General features: G+C 41.7%; 1 protein-coding gene across 1 annotated transcript in view; it reads right to left on the bottom strand.

Annotated features, from left to right (window-relative positions):
* LOC141812357 (uncharacterized) overlaps nucleotides 1-17,382 on the bottom strand; it is an 86,837-nt gene that overhangs the window by 40,026 nt on the left and 29,429 nt on the right. The window lies entirely within an intron of this gene.

The raw sequence follows: 17,382 nt of genomic DNA, 5'->3' as shown, positions 1-17,382 counted from the left end.
ATAAGGCACAGAGCCACACTGTCTAGAGGCCGTGCCTATACCGTGCCTCTCCACAGAATAACAACTCTCAAAGGTCGTGCCTAATAGGCACAACCGTGTGGTTTCACCCGAAGAACAACTTGGGCAAGTCGTGCCTATGAGGCACGGGCGTGCCTCATCAACCAAATAACACCTCCCGTAGGTCGTGCCTACCAGGCACGGCTGTACCTCTTTATCTATAAAAGGGCACACGACCGTGCATACCCTAGCACACGGTCATGCATCTCCAAGAAACTTAATCACTATTCATCTTCTCTTCTCTACCTCCTTTCTAATCACCCCCAAATCCTTTAATCCTCCTTCCTTCACTTCTTTCCACTTCTTCTCCATCTCTCCGCCACGATCTAATCGTAAACCCTCATTTTCTTCTCCCAACTATCTCTTTTTCTCTATATTTGCTTCTTCTCTCAGATCTAGCAACATGAGCAACATATTGAAGAAATTTCACATATCTGGAGGATCAAGTGGAGGATAAGAACCGGAGTGACGCAAAGGAAAGGAGCCGACAAAGGAAAAAACTCCAACGAAGGAGAAGAGAAAAACTAAAGACAAAGGGAAAAGATAGGCCACTGAAGAAGGTTCCGACAACATTCAAGGCATTATCTTTCAGAATGATGATCAAAAGGTTAGGTATAATTGTCTTGTTTCAAGAAAATTAGTTTGCTCTCGCTATATTGATTACTATACTATGGATACATTAGGGCTTAAGGATGACATAGAGTGGATGTTGGATAACATAGGCTAACTTGACTTTATGAACATTAGGCATCCAACATATCCCAAAATCACCTTAGAATTCCTTAGCTCTCTAGAGGTCTACTTTACCACGGATGAAAACTATAAGGGAAAAATCAATTTCAGGTTATTTAACGAGGAATATAAGTGGACTCTAGAAGATTTTAATAACTATTTTTGGTTGCTGATTGATGTGATTAGGGAATTGGATAAGAAGTTTAGCAGTAGCCAGTTTTGGAAGATGATCACTGATATTGAAGAACCCTATGACCCATCCAAATCCAAAGCCTCGTTAATGCAAAACCTAATCTTTAGGTATCTTCACCGCGTCATGACCAAGACAATCTTTGGTCAAGTTGAGAGTGACGTCGTGGTGAGGAAGATGGAACTTTATTGCATCTGGGCAATGCTTAATAATGTAGAATTTAACTCAGGATTCCATTTCCTTTAAAACTTGGCTAAAATAGCTAAATCTTCAATAGGAATAATAGTAGTTGGTGGTCTTATCACGAACATCGCCGTCAGCTTAGGTTGCGATATTGAACACTTAAAATCTATTGTAGGCAACTCCAAGATTGACATTGACACTTGTTTGGCGATGAAAATGATCTCCAAGTTCGATGGATGGTACACTTTTAATAGAGCGTCTGAATTTCCATTTTCATTACCTAACCCCTCAAGGACTACTATTAGAAAGATCAAAAATTGAATTTTACATTCTCTAGTCCTTAGTCATTCCACTCCCATACATGAACCTGCTCAAGAGTATTCCCAGAAGACATCATTTCGCCATGAATTTTCCTATCATGAACTTCCTATCCCTAGAGATGAGCCTGCTAGACATTCATATGCATATGGTGAGTCAGGTTTAGCTTATGATTTTTTTGCTTTCCGTAGTTCTCTAGACACGCTTCATGAAGAGCACTCTGCTCACCAACGCTAGTTGGATGAGTATAGTGCTATGACTCAGGAATAGTTTAGAGAAGTACAGGACCATTTTAGAAGGGCGGATGAGTTTTACTCTTCGATGGACAATTTCATGGGGCACCAATATAGGGAGTGGAGCAAATAAGAGGAATTTAGGATGTCAATGGACCTTACACGCCAACAGGTTGCCTCGCTATATCAATATCACGAAAATTTAGACAACCTATGTGGAGGAAGCTCAGTTGTCCCGGCGCAAAGAAGCTGACTCCACCCAACAAGGCAGACCCAGTCGGAATCCTTCGATTATTGCTCGAGCCGAGCGGAGGCCCCCACCTCAACTACACCTGAGGCCTGATTCGGATCCTCACACCGCTCAAGTCCAATCCTCGCGTTATTCACGCTGTAGCCAGCCAGCCGGATCAGGCTGCCGGAGGCTGCTGCTGGTTGTCGCGCTTCTGCGCTTATCACCAATCTTAGAGCCACGCAACAAGAAAATGTCACCAGTACGCCCGGGAGCTACGTCGGGCTGCTGAGCAACGTGCGCAAGGATCTCCGGCAGCTATACCACGAAGATCTCTCGCCAGGCGAACCAATCGGGAAGCGCGACCCCCTTCCCCTCGGCCTGCTCGTACCCGAGATCGCTCCCCTAGGCGGTCAGCACCTCCTCTACAGAAGGCCCCCAGGGATGCCCAAGCCCCCCACCGTGAAGACGCTCTAGAGGACAACCGCAGTAATGCTCTCCGAGGGAGCATTCACATGATAACAAGGGGAGCCACTGACGGGGATTCCCACTGAGCCCGCAAGGCGCACAGCCGCCAGCTTGAAGTGTACGAAGTCAACAAAAGCTGACCGACAGAGGGCCCACTCATCGGATTCGGGCCCTAGGACTTAGAAGGCATCGAGGTGCCACATGACAATGCCTTGGTTATCCGCGCCACCATCACCAACTACGACATTGCCCGAGTCTTCGTGGATACCGACAGCTCAGTCAACATCATCTTCAAGAGGGCGTTTGACCAGATACAGATCGATGAGGCCGATCTGCAACCTATGGCCACTTCGTTGTTTAGATTCACGGGGAATGAAGTCTACCCTCTAGGATAGATTACCTTGGCAATCTCCATGGGTGAAGAACCGCTGCGGAGGACTCGGCGCGTCCCCTTCATTATAGTGGATGCATCCTCCGCCTACAACGTCATACTACGGAGGCCGACTCTGAGTGCCTTCTCAGCTGTGGTCTCCACATACCACCAAAAGATGAAGTTTCCTGTTGGAGACCAAGTCGGCGAAGCCCGAGGCGACAAACAGACCTCCCGAAGATGCTACATGGATATGGTCCGCACCGAGGCGAGGAAGAACCGGAAAGTCCAATGGGCCGAGATCCATGTGGTCCAGGAAGCACCATCCACCACAAACTTTGAAGGTAAAGAGTCTTTGCAGATCTGCCTAGACCGAGCTGAGACCATTGTACAAGTTGCGGCCGACTTACCTCCCAAGATGAAAAAATAACTTGGTGCCTGTCTCCTCCTGAACCAAGATGTATTCGCATGAACTTCCGGGGACCTCATTGGCGTCTCTCCTTCCATCGCGGTCCACCAACTCAACACCATGCCCGAAGCCTGACCCGTCAAATAGAAGAGAAGACATTTTGGCCCGGAGCAGAACAAGATCATCCGAGAGGAGGAGCAGAAGCTCCTGAAGGCAGGACACATCAAAGAGGTGCACTTCCCGACTTGATTGTCCAATGTGGTGCTCGTACTGAAACCAGATAACAAGTGGTGAGTCTGCGTGGACTTCCGAGATCTCAACAAAGCCTGCCTGAAGGACTACTACCCGCTGTCAAGAATTGATCAGTTAGTGGACTCAACTGTCGGGTGTGAATATATATGTATGCTAAATGCCTACCAGGGCTACCACCAAATTCCACTCAATGTAACTTATCAAGACAAAGTCAGCTTTATAACAGCCGATGGCACTTTTTGCTACACTGTCATACCATTTGGTCTAAAGAATGCGGGAGCCACATACCAGCGTTTGATGGACCGAGTGTTCCAGCACCAACAGGGCCAAAATATCGAAGTGTATGTCGATGACATACTAATAAAGACAACTCAGGGAGGAACTCTTATAGATGACATTGAAAAAACCTACAACACCCTGCGTCGATACGGGCTTAAGCTGAATCCTACTAAGTGCCTATTTGGTGTCCGAGTCGGTCGACTCCTCGGATACATAGTAACCGAAAGGGGAATCGGAGCTAATCCTGAGAAAGTATAAGCTCTGGCGCAAATGGCTCCTCCCCAAAACCTCAGGGAGGCTCAGAGGCTAGTCGGGCGCATCACAGCTTTGTCCCGATTTATCTCCCGTTCGATAGAGCGCAGCTTACCTTTCTTCAAGATTCTAAGGAAAGCCCAGCGGTTCGAGTGGAATGCTGAGTTTGACAAAGCCTTTGAAGAACTCAAGGAGTATCTCAACCTGCTGCCCCGATTGGCAAAGTCACTATAACAAAGCATGAAAGAGTTTGTGGATTGCGTGAGGATATAACTTAGGGATGGATTTCGCTTTGATAAGTTGAGATGATGACCTACATTTACCCAGTGAGGACTGAGCCTGATTGCTTTATTTGTTGAGTGGCACTTATGGAGAATGTTAAGCTAGAACTTGCTCTGATTCTGTTGAAATCACATTAACATGAGGTTACATTGATCATGAAGGTTATTTCATTGTTTCACATCCATTCTCTTTTCTTAGTATAGGTCTCAATAAATTCTTCCATCATCTGTTCCATTTTACCTATCATGCTTTGTTTTTCTTTGCTATTGGAATTGGAAACCTTAACTGTTGAGATGAGTTTTGCCCGGGACGGACAATAGTTTAAGTGTGGGGGTGTGCTTAAATGTTTCACCATTAACAAACTAGTAGTTTTAGTCTTATTTTGTTTTGCTTGTTGGTAGATTTTGTTGTTTTGTTTTGTGTAGTTTTAGTCTTGTTTTGTTTTGTTGTAAAAAAAAATCTGTTGGAAAAAAAAGAAAATAAAAAAAACATAATTGAAAAAAAGAAGAAAAAAAACGAAAAAAAAAATAGAAAAAAAAAGAGAAACAAAATAGAATTAGAAAAAAAAAACATTTTGTTTCATAGTTGTTTCAAATAATATGTGTCGTTTATTGGTTGTTTTGTTAATAGGAGAATAAGAGTTTGTAAATGGAAGATAGTTAGTAGCAAGTTTTTCTTTAGGATTCTCCTATTATGAGCTTCATTAGAGATGGTTTGAGTTTAGGAGAGGATGGAATGGTATGTCTTGCTATTAGCTTTTCCCCATGCTAGCTTGGATGATATGTTCTCTTGGGCATTGCTTACTATACTCATCTATGAAACATGTTATGTGTTTCCAATTCTTCCACTTACTTTCTTCATTGCATTGTTTCCATCTTTCATTACACATCATTGTGAGCTTTATTCCTTTTAGCATGTTCTCTTTGAAATTCTAATAAGCCTTCATGATGATAACGGACATTTTTACCTGTTTAATTAGATTTATTTTGGACCGATTTGATCATATTTTATGTTAATAAATTAGATTTTGGGCTGATTAATTATCATGGATGAATTTTTGGTCCTTATTATGATTTTTCATTAATTTATAAGAATTTATGGATATTAATTTGTGTGTTTGATTTTGACAAGAAATTAGTGAAGATAATTATATTTGGAGGTCCAAATTGGAAGGAAAATCAACTTGACTCAGCTTCAATTCGGTTCAATCAGAGTTAAAATTTGATTTAACTCAAACCTCAGCAACAGCATTAAAAGGGTTTTCACGGTTCATCGCGCAAAGGGGAGGCTCGGACAAGCTAGGGTACTGTTTTCCCTCATTCGCGATTTTTTCCCCTGCTTCTGGCGCTGTTCCTCCTCTGTTTTCTTCATCGCCGGGCCTCCTCCATCTCTTCCCCGATCTTCTTCCCTCAAAGCTTTCCGATCGCCATCATCGCCAGAACTCGAAGGTTGCTTCATCGCCGACCCTCCGCCTTCCCTGTCGTTCGTTCTCCGTTATTGTGAGGGTTCTCCAGCTGCGGACGGCCGACGACAGCCCGCTCCTCCGCGTCCACAGAAGCTCTGATGGTAGCCAGACCTGGTCTGCGGTTGCAGCTGGAACTCCGCACCGGTCCTGTCTGTGATTGTAGCTGAGAATCGTCGGCCACCGCTTCGTCTCCGTTGTCACCGGAAGGGATAGGTAAGGGCTTCATTTGTTGTTTCTGACCTTGTCTGCGATTGTAGCAGGGCCAAAGAGCTTCATATGGGGATTCAAGCTCATCTTCTCTGGCCGCAACTCCCGATAACCACCCCGGCGAGATCCAGCTTCCAACGGCGCAAGGTCACCTCTGGTTGATGGCTTCACTTTGTGATGATCAGGGAATCCACTTTAACCATTTCTGTAAACCCTAGCTTGAATTTTCTTTTGCTTAGCTTTGCTTTTAGTTTTTGTTCTTTAGCTGGTTTCAACACTCGAAAACCCCCCTCTGCCTGTAAATACATTCCTAATTCTAACACCAATGCCTAATTCTGTTCTTAACCATAACATTAACTCTAACTCTAATCTTAACTTTAACCCTAAACTCTAATCTAACTTCTAATTGATTTTGGTTTTATTGTTCTGTTTGTAACAGATTGCATTATTGAAGTCCCCAAATTAGATTTGTTTTCGCTATGAACTTCGGTTGGAATTGCATGAGATGTATATCAAAAGTTGAATTGGTGCTGTTCAGATTTGTTTCACATGGATTTTGATTGGTTTGGTTGTATGAATATGTTGTTTGGTTGAACTCCTTGTCATAGAATGATCATGTGAGTGCTAAAGGGTTGTTTGGTTTGGTTTTGATAAAATGAGGATTGTTGGAACATGAGGTTTATAATGTTTCATGTTTGACAGAAATGTGGTTGCAAAATGTGGGATGTTGTAGATAGGTGTTTGTGTTTGAATGGTGATGTGGTGTTGGTTTAGAGATAGCATGTATCCTTTGTATCAATTGCTTAGTATTGTGTAGAATTGTTGTATCAGAAGTTCATCTTGTCTCTTGTTATACATTGAGCTATGGAATGCAATGAATTAGAGTTGTATCATGAGTTGGAACATGTAATGTTTGGTTGTAAGTAATGTCAAGAAGCATGTGTGACGTTGAAACCGGTTGTAGGTTTGTTTATATGTTGATGTATTATTTCCATGGATTGTGTTGTTGTTTGAATAATGTGAATAGATGAATTCTTGTTGTTGTATGTACTAGAATGCATGATGTATGTATGTGCTACATGTTGTTGTAATTAGGTTGTTGTAATCCTAGAATAAGATCGAGTTAAAATTTGTAGGTTTCATGTTTTGTATAGTTTATAAGTGTTGTATGATGCATGATGTAGAATTCACGTGATATGTTTGTGTATATAATGCAAGTAGAATTTATGTTGTTTAATTGTATATGTTGAATAAGTGTATTTCATAGTGTATATTAATTTTGTATTAATAAATGGAATTCATATGATAAGTTATTGTACTTTGTAATTGTTTGAATGATGTGTGTTTGTAATGAATTGGATTCAATATTCTTTCATTAATTGTAGAGTTAGATTGTTAATAAGAAGATCTTGTAAATAGTCAGAAATGAATAAAACACAATAAAACCCCTACACCCGGTCTAGAATAACTCCACATCATTGAGTCCAAGAGAGACGACCCGGACCTCTCTATACTACCTAAAACGATAGTTAGGGGTTTGATAATAAAATAAATAATTAATTTTGATGGGTGTAAGTGACAAATAAATAAGGGAATGAATAAAAAATATATAAATAAATTCTCAACAAAACACACCACATCAAAATTTTGGCGCCGTTGCCGGGGACTCACATGATTATTGTTTATTTTTGTCTGTACATTGGTGTTATTGTTTATTTATTCTTTTGGTATTCATTCCATTTATTCATTCCTTTATTTATTTATTTATTTATTCAGTTATTTATTGTAATTAATTAATTCTTTTGTTCTAATTATTTGGATGTTGTTGATTCTCAGTGACACTATGACATATCTATGCTTGTCTATATTGGAGAGGTGCACGAAAGTGTAGGGAATTGCACTGAGTCCCTGATAGGTTTCCGCAAGTATACGGTTGTCGTCAAGTAATAAAAAGATATTGAACCACAGGGACTATGTATTAGCTATAGTGATGTCACTAAGATAGTTATCTAGACTCGGAGGGAAACGGATTGGTTAAGGATTTGGTTGTGTGTGTGAGAGAAAGAGAGATTGGCTTGGGGTTTATGGGTGAAATAGATAAGTTTAGGACTTCGGTTTCACATCAATGCTAGGCGATATCCCTAATTCATGTTTGTTCCCTTACTCTCAATGTTCACCACCTTGTAGGGATTCTAACCAAAATACCAACTCGACCTCGTCAAGCTTTGTTGGTATTTGACCTTGAAGTCCTACATTGTGGCCCTCTAGTAAAGGTGCGCTAGAAAGCCCAGTTTAAGGCTTTCCTCCTGTCACAAGGCGCCCCGGTATACGATCCAACGCCTATCCTCTGTCACAGAGTACCCTGTTAAGGACCTTGTCCCAGTGGCCATCAACCATTAGATATCCCTTATGGGGGGTTTACCACTATGTAAGAATCACCTCGGAAAGCTCAGTTTAAGACTCTCCTCCTTATTGGGTTGCAAAGGTGCAAACATAGTCCCACATCTAAAACACATGGAAAAGATCATGGATTTAAAAGGATGGAAGATATCTCCATTGGCATGAGGCCTTTTGGGGAGAGCCCAAGAACAAAATCATGAGGGCTTAGGCCCAAAGTGGACAATATCATGTCATTGTGGAGATGCAGACATTCTTTAGACCCTACAATTGGTATCAGAGTGAGACCGTTCTTCACCAGACTAACCGCCGGATGAGCCATGATCCGGATCTAACCATGTGGGTTGAACCTTAAAAACAAAGGAAGTGAGGGCTCCTGTGTTTGAATCAAGAGGACCAGACACCGGACAAGAAGTCCTAGTAGGTCAGATAGACCGAGGGGCATGAAGTCCTGGTTGCGGCTGGGCAGGAAGTCCTAGTTGCTGCTGGGCAGGAAGTCCTAGTAGGTCAGGGTGGACCGAGGGGCAGGAAGTCCTGGTGGGTCGAGGATTCAGACATCAAACGGAGGCTTTCCGTTTGAGGGGGGCCTGTGGTCCTTTGTTTGAGGAGGGATTGTTGGTTTGCAAAGGTGCAAACATAGTCCCACATCTAAAACACATGGAAAAGATCATGGGTTTAAAAGGATGGAAGATATCTCCATTGGCATGAGGCCTTTTGGGGAGAGCCCAAGAACAAAACCATGAGGGCTTAGGCCCAAAGTGGACAATATCATGTCATTGTGGAGATGTGGACATTCTTTAGACCCTACACTCCTGTCACAAGGTGTCCTAGTATACGATCCTAGGATCTCCCTACACAATAATTTACCCCTCATAATCATGCATAGGCGCTCACACAAACATTTCATCAAACACATTCAAGGCACTTAGTACATGAAACAAGTGTACACATTTCATTGAATAGGAAAAATCACATAAACTAGTTCTTACATCACCATCATCACATAGATGTTCATCCTACATCCTAAACTCAAGGATCTACTCTATTACAAGAAGGTTACAACAAGTATGCATAATAAACATCATCCACCGAAGAGGGGAAGACTTATCATTGAAGCGTGAGTATCCTCTTGAAGTTCTTCTTGCTCCGGTGTAGGATGGATCGGTGGAGACGAATGGCGAGGTGGACCGCGAAGGATGAAGCATTTAAAGCCTCCCCTAGAGAGGGGAGGCGCTGCCGCCAAGCCAAGACCAAGGGTTTTGGAGAATGACCCAAGATTGGGTTTGTTTCCACCTTTTATACTCACCCAAAACTGCCCAGATTGTCCCTGATTTACAAGGCTCCGCCTCAATGGGTTTTTCACCAAGTAAACCCAATTTTCTTCAATTGGACCCTAAACCAAAGTTGTAGAGCTTTATATTATCTTCAATTTGGGTGGTGGACCGACCCATAACTCCATCTGACCCGAAAGTTATGTTGGTTCAAAGTTTGGTCTGTAGTTTGGGCAGAGCACCCAGCGCAGCCGCGGTCAGGAGGCACGACCATGCCATTTAGCATGGCCTAGAGTAGTCATCATTCCGTACACCCTGAAGCAAAGTTGTAGATCTTGAAGTTAGCTCCATTTTGAGGGTGGCGCGGCCCATGGTTCAATCAGAGGTGAAAGTTATGCCCATTTTACTTTAAATCTGCAGAACTGTCCAGAATGTTAGGTAGACATGCCCCAGCACGCCCCCGTCACACGGCCGTGCCTAGGAGGCACGGCCTGGTGTTGGCGCGCTTCTGTTGTCAGGCACGCCCGTGCCTATGAGGCACGGTCTCACAAGGTTGCGGCTCTGTTGGGAGGCACGACCGTGCCTGTGAGGCATGACCATGTCCTAGCTGCTGCTAGATCAGGCTGAAGAAGTGGGCACGGCCGTGCCTGATAGGCACGACCCCTGTTGTTGTCACTCTGTTGGAGGGACATGGCCGTGTCTAGGCCATGGGTATGTGAGGCACGGTCGTGCCTGGTAGGCACGGCCATGTTCTACCTTGTTTCTTCTTCTCCTCCATTTCTTCGTGTTTGCTACATAAGAGACTCACCCGTGACAGCGAGCACGGCTAGTGTGAGCCTCTTTCTCCACTATTAGCTCCACCATCAATAATGCATCATTTTGGCTCTAAATCACATCCTGTTAAGTAAAATATACAAAAAGCAGATCTCCGAACAAAAGAGTAGAAATATGCAATTGTAAAAGAATAAGGAATGACAAAGTGTAGTATATGCAATGAAATACAAGTAGATAAGCGTTAAAACAAGGCTAAATATCATATATGATCTACGCTCATCAGTCCCTAGGATCACTTTCATCGATGTTGTCTGGATCAGTCTGCAGAGTTGAGAACCCAGGGCGATTAGGAAACAAAGGACTCTTCTTGCGACGATCCATCTTCCCGGTAAAAGGGGAGTAATCTATCTCATCTTGTTGTTGTATATACATTTTCTTTTATTTCTTTTCTGTTAAGTAGGATGTGTATACTTGTTTATAATTCTTTCTTTAATTAGGATGTGTATAGTTATGTTTTTTCTGTTTAGTAGGATGTGTATACCATTTATTTTGTATATATTTCATTGTTTTTACATATTACCTTGTTTGGTTAGTTAGGATGTATATAACTGTTATTTATCATTCTTTCTTAGCTTAGGATGTGTATATATTTAATAACTTAGTTTAGGACTTGTATATTTATTTATTTATCATTCTTTCATAATAAATTTTCCCCCTACATGATTTCATTCATCTTAGGAGTTGTGAGGATGTAGTTAAATGAGTTTATCAGATTCTTAGAGATAACAAAGCATGAAAGAGTTTGTGGATTGCATGTGAATATAACTTAGGGATGGATTTCACTTTGATAAGTTGAGCTGATGAGCTACATTTACCCACTGAGGATTGAGCTTGATTGCTTTATTTGTTGAGTGGCACTTATGGAGAATGTTAAGCTAGAACTTGCTCTGATTCTGTTGAAATCACATTAACATGAGGTTACATTGATCATGAAGGTCATTTCATTGTTTCACATCCATTCTCTTTTCTTAGTATAGGTCTCAATAAATTCTTCCATCATCTGTTCCATTTTACCTATCATTCTTTGTTTTTCTTTGCTATTGGAATTGGAAACCTTAACTGTTGAGATGAGTTTTGCCCAGGACGGACAATAGTTTAAGTGTGGGGGTGTGCTTAAATGTTTCACCATTGACAAACTAGTAGTTTTAGTCTTATTTTGTTTTGCTTGTTGGTAGATTTTTTTGCTTTGTTTTGTGTAGTTTTAGTCTTGTTTTGTTTTGTGTAAAAAAAACACTGTTGGAAAAAAGAAAAAAATCTGTTAAAAAAAAGAGAAAAAAACAAAACAGAATTGAAAAAAAATTAGAGAAAAAAAAAGAAGAAAAAAATATTTTGTTTCATAGTTGTTTCAAATAATATGTGTCGTTTATTGGTTGTTTTGTTAATAGGAGAATAAGAGTTTGTAAATGGAAGATAGTTAGTAGCAAGTTTTTCTTTAGGATTCTCCTATTATGAGCTTCATTAGAATGGGTTGAGTTTAGGAGAGGATGGAATGGTATGTCTTGCTATTAGCTTTTCCCCATGCTAGATTGGATGATATGTTCTCTTGGGCATTGCTTACTATACTCATCTATGAAACATGTTATGTCAATTCTTCCACATACTTTCTTCATTGCATCGTTTCTATCTTTCATTACACATCATTGTGAGCTTTATTCCTTTTAGCATGTTCTCTTTGAAATTCTAATAAGCATTCATGATTATGGAACTTTGTGTATATATAGTGGTGGAGATGAGAAGAAGAGCAAGCCTATGGTAATACAGGATCCACGAGTAGCTTAAGAGCACTCCACTAATTACATGTTTATGAGGATGAGCTACTTCATTATTTCCCCTGTGAGGTTATGGTCATCATTCTTGACTGATTCAGAGTAGATTAAAATTTCTGGGTTATTGATACATGTATGAAATGAGTTCAGGATTGCTTATATCTTTAAGATTTGGTACTTTTATTTAGCTTATTATTATGAACTCTTAATTTGATGGATCATTGTTAGGGTGGAAAATTGGTTTGGTTAAGTTTACTTTCACGAGACGTGAAAGAATAAGTGTGGGTGATTTGATAACGGACATTTTTACCTGTTTAATTAGATTTATTTTGGACCGGTTTGATCATATTTTATGTTAATAAATTAGATTTTGGGCTGATTAATTATCGTGGATGAGTTTTTGGTCTTTATTATGATTTTTCATTAATTTATAAGAATTTATGGATATTAATTTGTGTGTTTGATTTTGATAGGAAATTAGTGAAGATAATTATATTTAGAGGTCCAAATTGGAAGGAAAATCAACTTGACTCAGCTTCAATTCGGTTCAATCAGAGTTAAAATTTGATTCTGCTCAAACCAAGCTCAGACGGTTCAGAAGGTTTAAAAAGGATTCAAATCCCAATTGATTCAAATCAAATCCTAATTGATTCAGCCCATTTGATTTTTTGCTTTAGCCTGGTCCATTCAATTTTAGCCCATCTTTGTTTCCTTAAGCTCAAATCACAGCCGACCCAAATCACAACTTATTCGGTTCAAATCTAATTCAAGGCCGGTTCAATTGCTCCGGTTCACTGTGGCGCCGGCTCAACAACAGCGTTAAAAGGGTTTTCACAGTTCAGCGCAAGCGGAGGTTCGGCAGCTAGTGTACTGTGCTTTCCCATTCACGATTTTCTCCTCTGCTTCTTCCCCGTTCCTCCTCTGTTTCTTCATCGCCGAGCCTCCGCCCGCATCTCTTCCTCGATTTCTTCCTCAAAGTTTACTGTCGCCATCATCCCGGAAGGTTGCTTCATCGCTGACCCTCCGCTCTTCACTGTCGCTTCGGTATCCGTTGTTGTGAGGGTTCTCCAGCGGCGGACGACCGACGACAGCCCGCTCCTCCGCATCCACATAAGCTATGACGGTAGCCAGACCTGGTTTGTAGTTGCAGCTAGGACTCCACACCGGTCTTGGTCTACAATTGTAGCTGAGAACCGTCGGCCACCTCTTCGTCTCCACTGTCATCGGAAGGGATAGGTAAGGTTTCTTCTGTTTGTTGCTTTCTGATCCTTGTCTGTGATTATAGCAGGGCCATCGGAGCTTTAGATGGGGATTCTAAACTCATCTTCTCCAGCCGCAACTCCCGATAACTACCCCGGCGAGAATCGCTTCCAACGGCGCAAGAGTCACCTCCGATTGCTGGCTTCGTTTTGTGATGATCAGGGAATCCCCGTTTCTAAACCCTAGCTTGAATTTTCGATTTAGCTTAGCTTTGCTTTTAGTTTTCTATTCTTTAGCTGATTTCAACACTCGAAAACCCCCTCTACCAGTAAATATATTCCTAATTCTAACACCAATGCCTAATTCTGTTCTTAACCATAACATTAACTCTAACTCTAATCTTAACTTTAACCCTTAACTCTAATCTAACTTCTAATTGATTTTGGTTTTATTGTTCTGTTTGTAACAGATTGCATTAATGAAGTCCCCAAATTAGATTTGTTTTCGCTATGAACTTTGGTTGGAATTGCATGAGATGTACATCAAAAGTTGAATTGGTGTTGTTCAGATTTGCTTCACATGGATTTTGATTGGTTTGGTTGTATGAATATGTTGTTTGGTTGAACTCCTTATCATAGAATGATCATGTGAGTGCTAAAGGGATGTTTGGTTTTGTTTTGATAAAATGAGGATTGTTGGAACATGAGGTTTATAATGTTTCATGTTTAACAGAATTGTGGTTGCAAAATGTGGGATGTTGTAGATAGGCGTTTGTGTTTGAATGGTGATGAGGTGTTGGTTTAGAGATAGCATGTATCCTTTGTATCCATTGCTTAGTATTGTGTAGAATTGTTGTATCAGAAGTTCATCTTGTCTCTTGTCATATATTGAGCTATGGTATGCAATGAATTAGAGTTGTATCATGTGTTGGAACATGTAACGTTTGGTTGTAAGTAATGTCAAGAAGCATGCGTGACGTTGAAACCGGTTGTAGGTTTGTTTATATGTTGATGTATTATTTCCATGGATTGTGTTGTTGTTTGAATAATGTGAATAGATGAATTCTTGTTGTTGTATGTACTAGAATGCATGATGTATGTATGTGCTACATGTTGTTGTAATTAGGTTGTTGTAATCCTAGAATAAGATCGAGTTAAAATTTGTAGGTTTCATGTTTTGTATAGTTTATAAGTGTTGTATGATGCATGATGTAGAATTCACGTGATATGTTTGTGTATATAATGCAAGTAGAATTTATGTTGTTTAATTGTATATGTTGAATAAGTGTATTTCATAGTGTATATTAATTTTGTATTAATAAATGGAATTCATATGATAAGTTGTTGTACTTTGTAGTGTTTGAATGATGTGTGTTTGTAATGAATTGGATTCAGTATTCTTTCATTAATTGTAGAGTTAGATTGTTAATAAGAAGATCTTGCAGATAGTCAGAAATGAATAAAACATAATAAAGTCCCTACACCCGGTATAGAATAACTCCATATCATTGAGTCCGAGAGAGACGACCCGGACCTCTCTATACTACCTAAAACGATAGTTAGCAGTTTGGTAATAAAATAAATAATTAATTTTAATTGGTGTAAGTGACAACAAATAAATAAGGGAATAAAAAGTATATAAAGAAATTCCCAACAAAACACACCACATCAACCAGCCCTTCAACAAGCATCCAACTGAACAACTGAGGGCGGCGACAATCTCGTGTCCGTTTGACCAATGGGGAATGGACATGGTCGGACCCTTCCCGACTGGGCCACAACAAAAGAAATTCCTACTGGTAGCAATCGACTACTTCTCCAAGTGGGTTGAGGCCGCGGACTTAGCAAGGATCACCGAAGAAATGGTGATAAAATTCCTGTGGAAAAATATTGTGTGCCGATACGGCATTCCGCACTGACTCGTCTCGGATAGCGGAAGACAATTTCAAGGAAAGAAACTTCAAGAATGGTGCCAAAGGCTCGGTATTCAGCAGGCCTTCACTTCGGTAGCATACCCGCAAGCCAATGGACAAGCCGAGGTCGTCAACCGGGAGACAGTGTGAAGGCTAAGGATCAAGCTCGATCACAAAGGCGGCAGCTGGGTGGAAGAACTGCCTTGCATACTCTCATCCTATCAGACCACGCCAAGAGAAAGCACCGGCATGACGTCCTTCCATTTGGTGTACGGCGGAGAAGCGGTAGTCCCTATGGAGATAGGGGTCGAATCGGATCGGTGACAATGCTATGATGAGGATAATAACGGTCGTAGACTCATGGAGCTAGATCTCGTCTCAGAAGCCTGAGACAAAGCTGCCACCCAGCTGACTGTTGGTGCAAGATGCACTAAGATCTTGCCTAGAGTTTCGATGTTTGACAATACACCTAAGTAGGTCAGTTTGACCAAGGGGTGATCCAAACAGGACTTGATGTTTGGATGTGTGGAAGTGAAAGGGGTGATCCAAACAGGACTTGATGTTTGGATGTATGGAAGTAAGCAAGAAGACCTAGTTGGTTAGACTAGGCAGTGGAAGTCCTAATCTGGAAGATTGGGCAAGGGAAGTCCTAGTGAGTGAAGCTGGGCAAGGGAAAGTCCTAGTTGTAGGCTAGGCAAAGGGAAAGTCCTGATTTGGAGGATCATGCTGAAGTCTTGGCAGAGTCAAAGTGCACCAGGCACAAGTCTGGACTTGGTCAGGAGGATCAAGTTTGCAGATGGACTTGGACTTGGTCAGGAGGACCAAGTTGCAGCGGAAAAATGGACTGATCAGGAGGATCAGTTGCATTTCAAGTCCTGGGGGGCAACGACAGAGCCGAGCACAAGTCCAACAAGTCTGGAGGACTTGGTTGGCATAAATTCTCCTGAGTGGAGTGGGTAAGGACGCGTTCCCAGAGTGGAACAGGAGGCATCAGACAAACCTAGGATTTCGGGAGAAATCCGAAGTTAAACTCACAAGGTAAAGTTAGGTTTGCTTCTTTGTATGCATGCTTATTTTTCAGAAACCATAATGCAGGTTGAACTTCAAAAGGCCATAACTTTTGACTCGGGTCTCAGAACGAGACAAACTCAGATGCGTTACGAAGCCCATTCAGAGATCTACAAAAAAGGTTTTTTGAGTTTTCTTGGATTCAGGCTGGAGTCGACCCAGAATGCCACTTGAGTCGACCCAAGAAGCAGATAACAACAAGGATCAAGTTTCATCTGCCACGCAGGCTGGAGTCGACCCAGATTAGCATCTGAGTCGACCCAGGAGCAGTATAAAAGGGCATCAACGTGCAGAAGCCACTCATTCAAGCCAGAAAACCTCCTTGATCAATTAGTGGTGCTTCTAAACGCGAACGGGGCCAGACGCTTGCAACCGGGGAAGATCCAGGAGGAGTGCACGGCGCTCAGGACTTCCGGATCGGCTAAAAGTGTTTGCTTTTAATTTAATTGTCTTTACTTTCTGAATTTTGCTATTTATTTTATTTACGGACTGTAAGACGGGTTTCTCCGCCTCCGAACACCGTTCGGAAAGGAGACCACTAGTGGACGGGCGCCTCCCGTGATTAGGCCTTGGACGTACTAACCCTGGGGGGTTAGGAACCAAGTAAAATCCCGCGTGTTCTCTGTCTCTTATTTCTAATCCGCTGCTTAAGTATTCTGATAGTTAACGAACGAATTCGAAAAAGCGACACGCGCTATTCACCCCCCCCTCTAGCGCGTATTCCGATCCTACACTGACAGCATATAGGCAGCGTATTTGGCACACCTACAACAAGCGAGTCATCCCTCAAACTTTCCAATTGGGTGATTTGGTCTGGAAAAAAGTCAAGCCAGTGGAAGATGTCGGCAAACTCGAGCCACCATGGGAAGGCCCGTATCGAATCGTCCAGAAAATAAGTTCCGGCTCCTCCGGCAATGAACTAACAAGACCGTGGAACGCCACTCACTTATTGGGGTAATTTTTGCCCCAAGTAATTTGGATTTTAATGTTTGGCTAAATCAGTTTAAG

Source organism: Curcuma longa, chromosome 18 (assembly GCF_044706935.1).
Source record: "Curcuma longa cultivar G26 ecotype Majalengka, Jawa Barat chromosome 18, ITB_CL_G26_1.1, whole genome shotgun sequence".
Taxonomy (NCBI): Eukaryota; Viridiplantae; Streptophyta; class Magnoliopsida; order Zingiberales; family Zingiberaceae; genus Curcuma; species Curcuma longa.
This window is presented reverse-complemented; position numbering and strand designations above follow the sequence as displayed.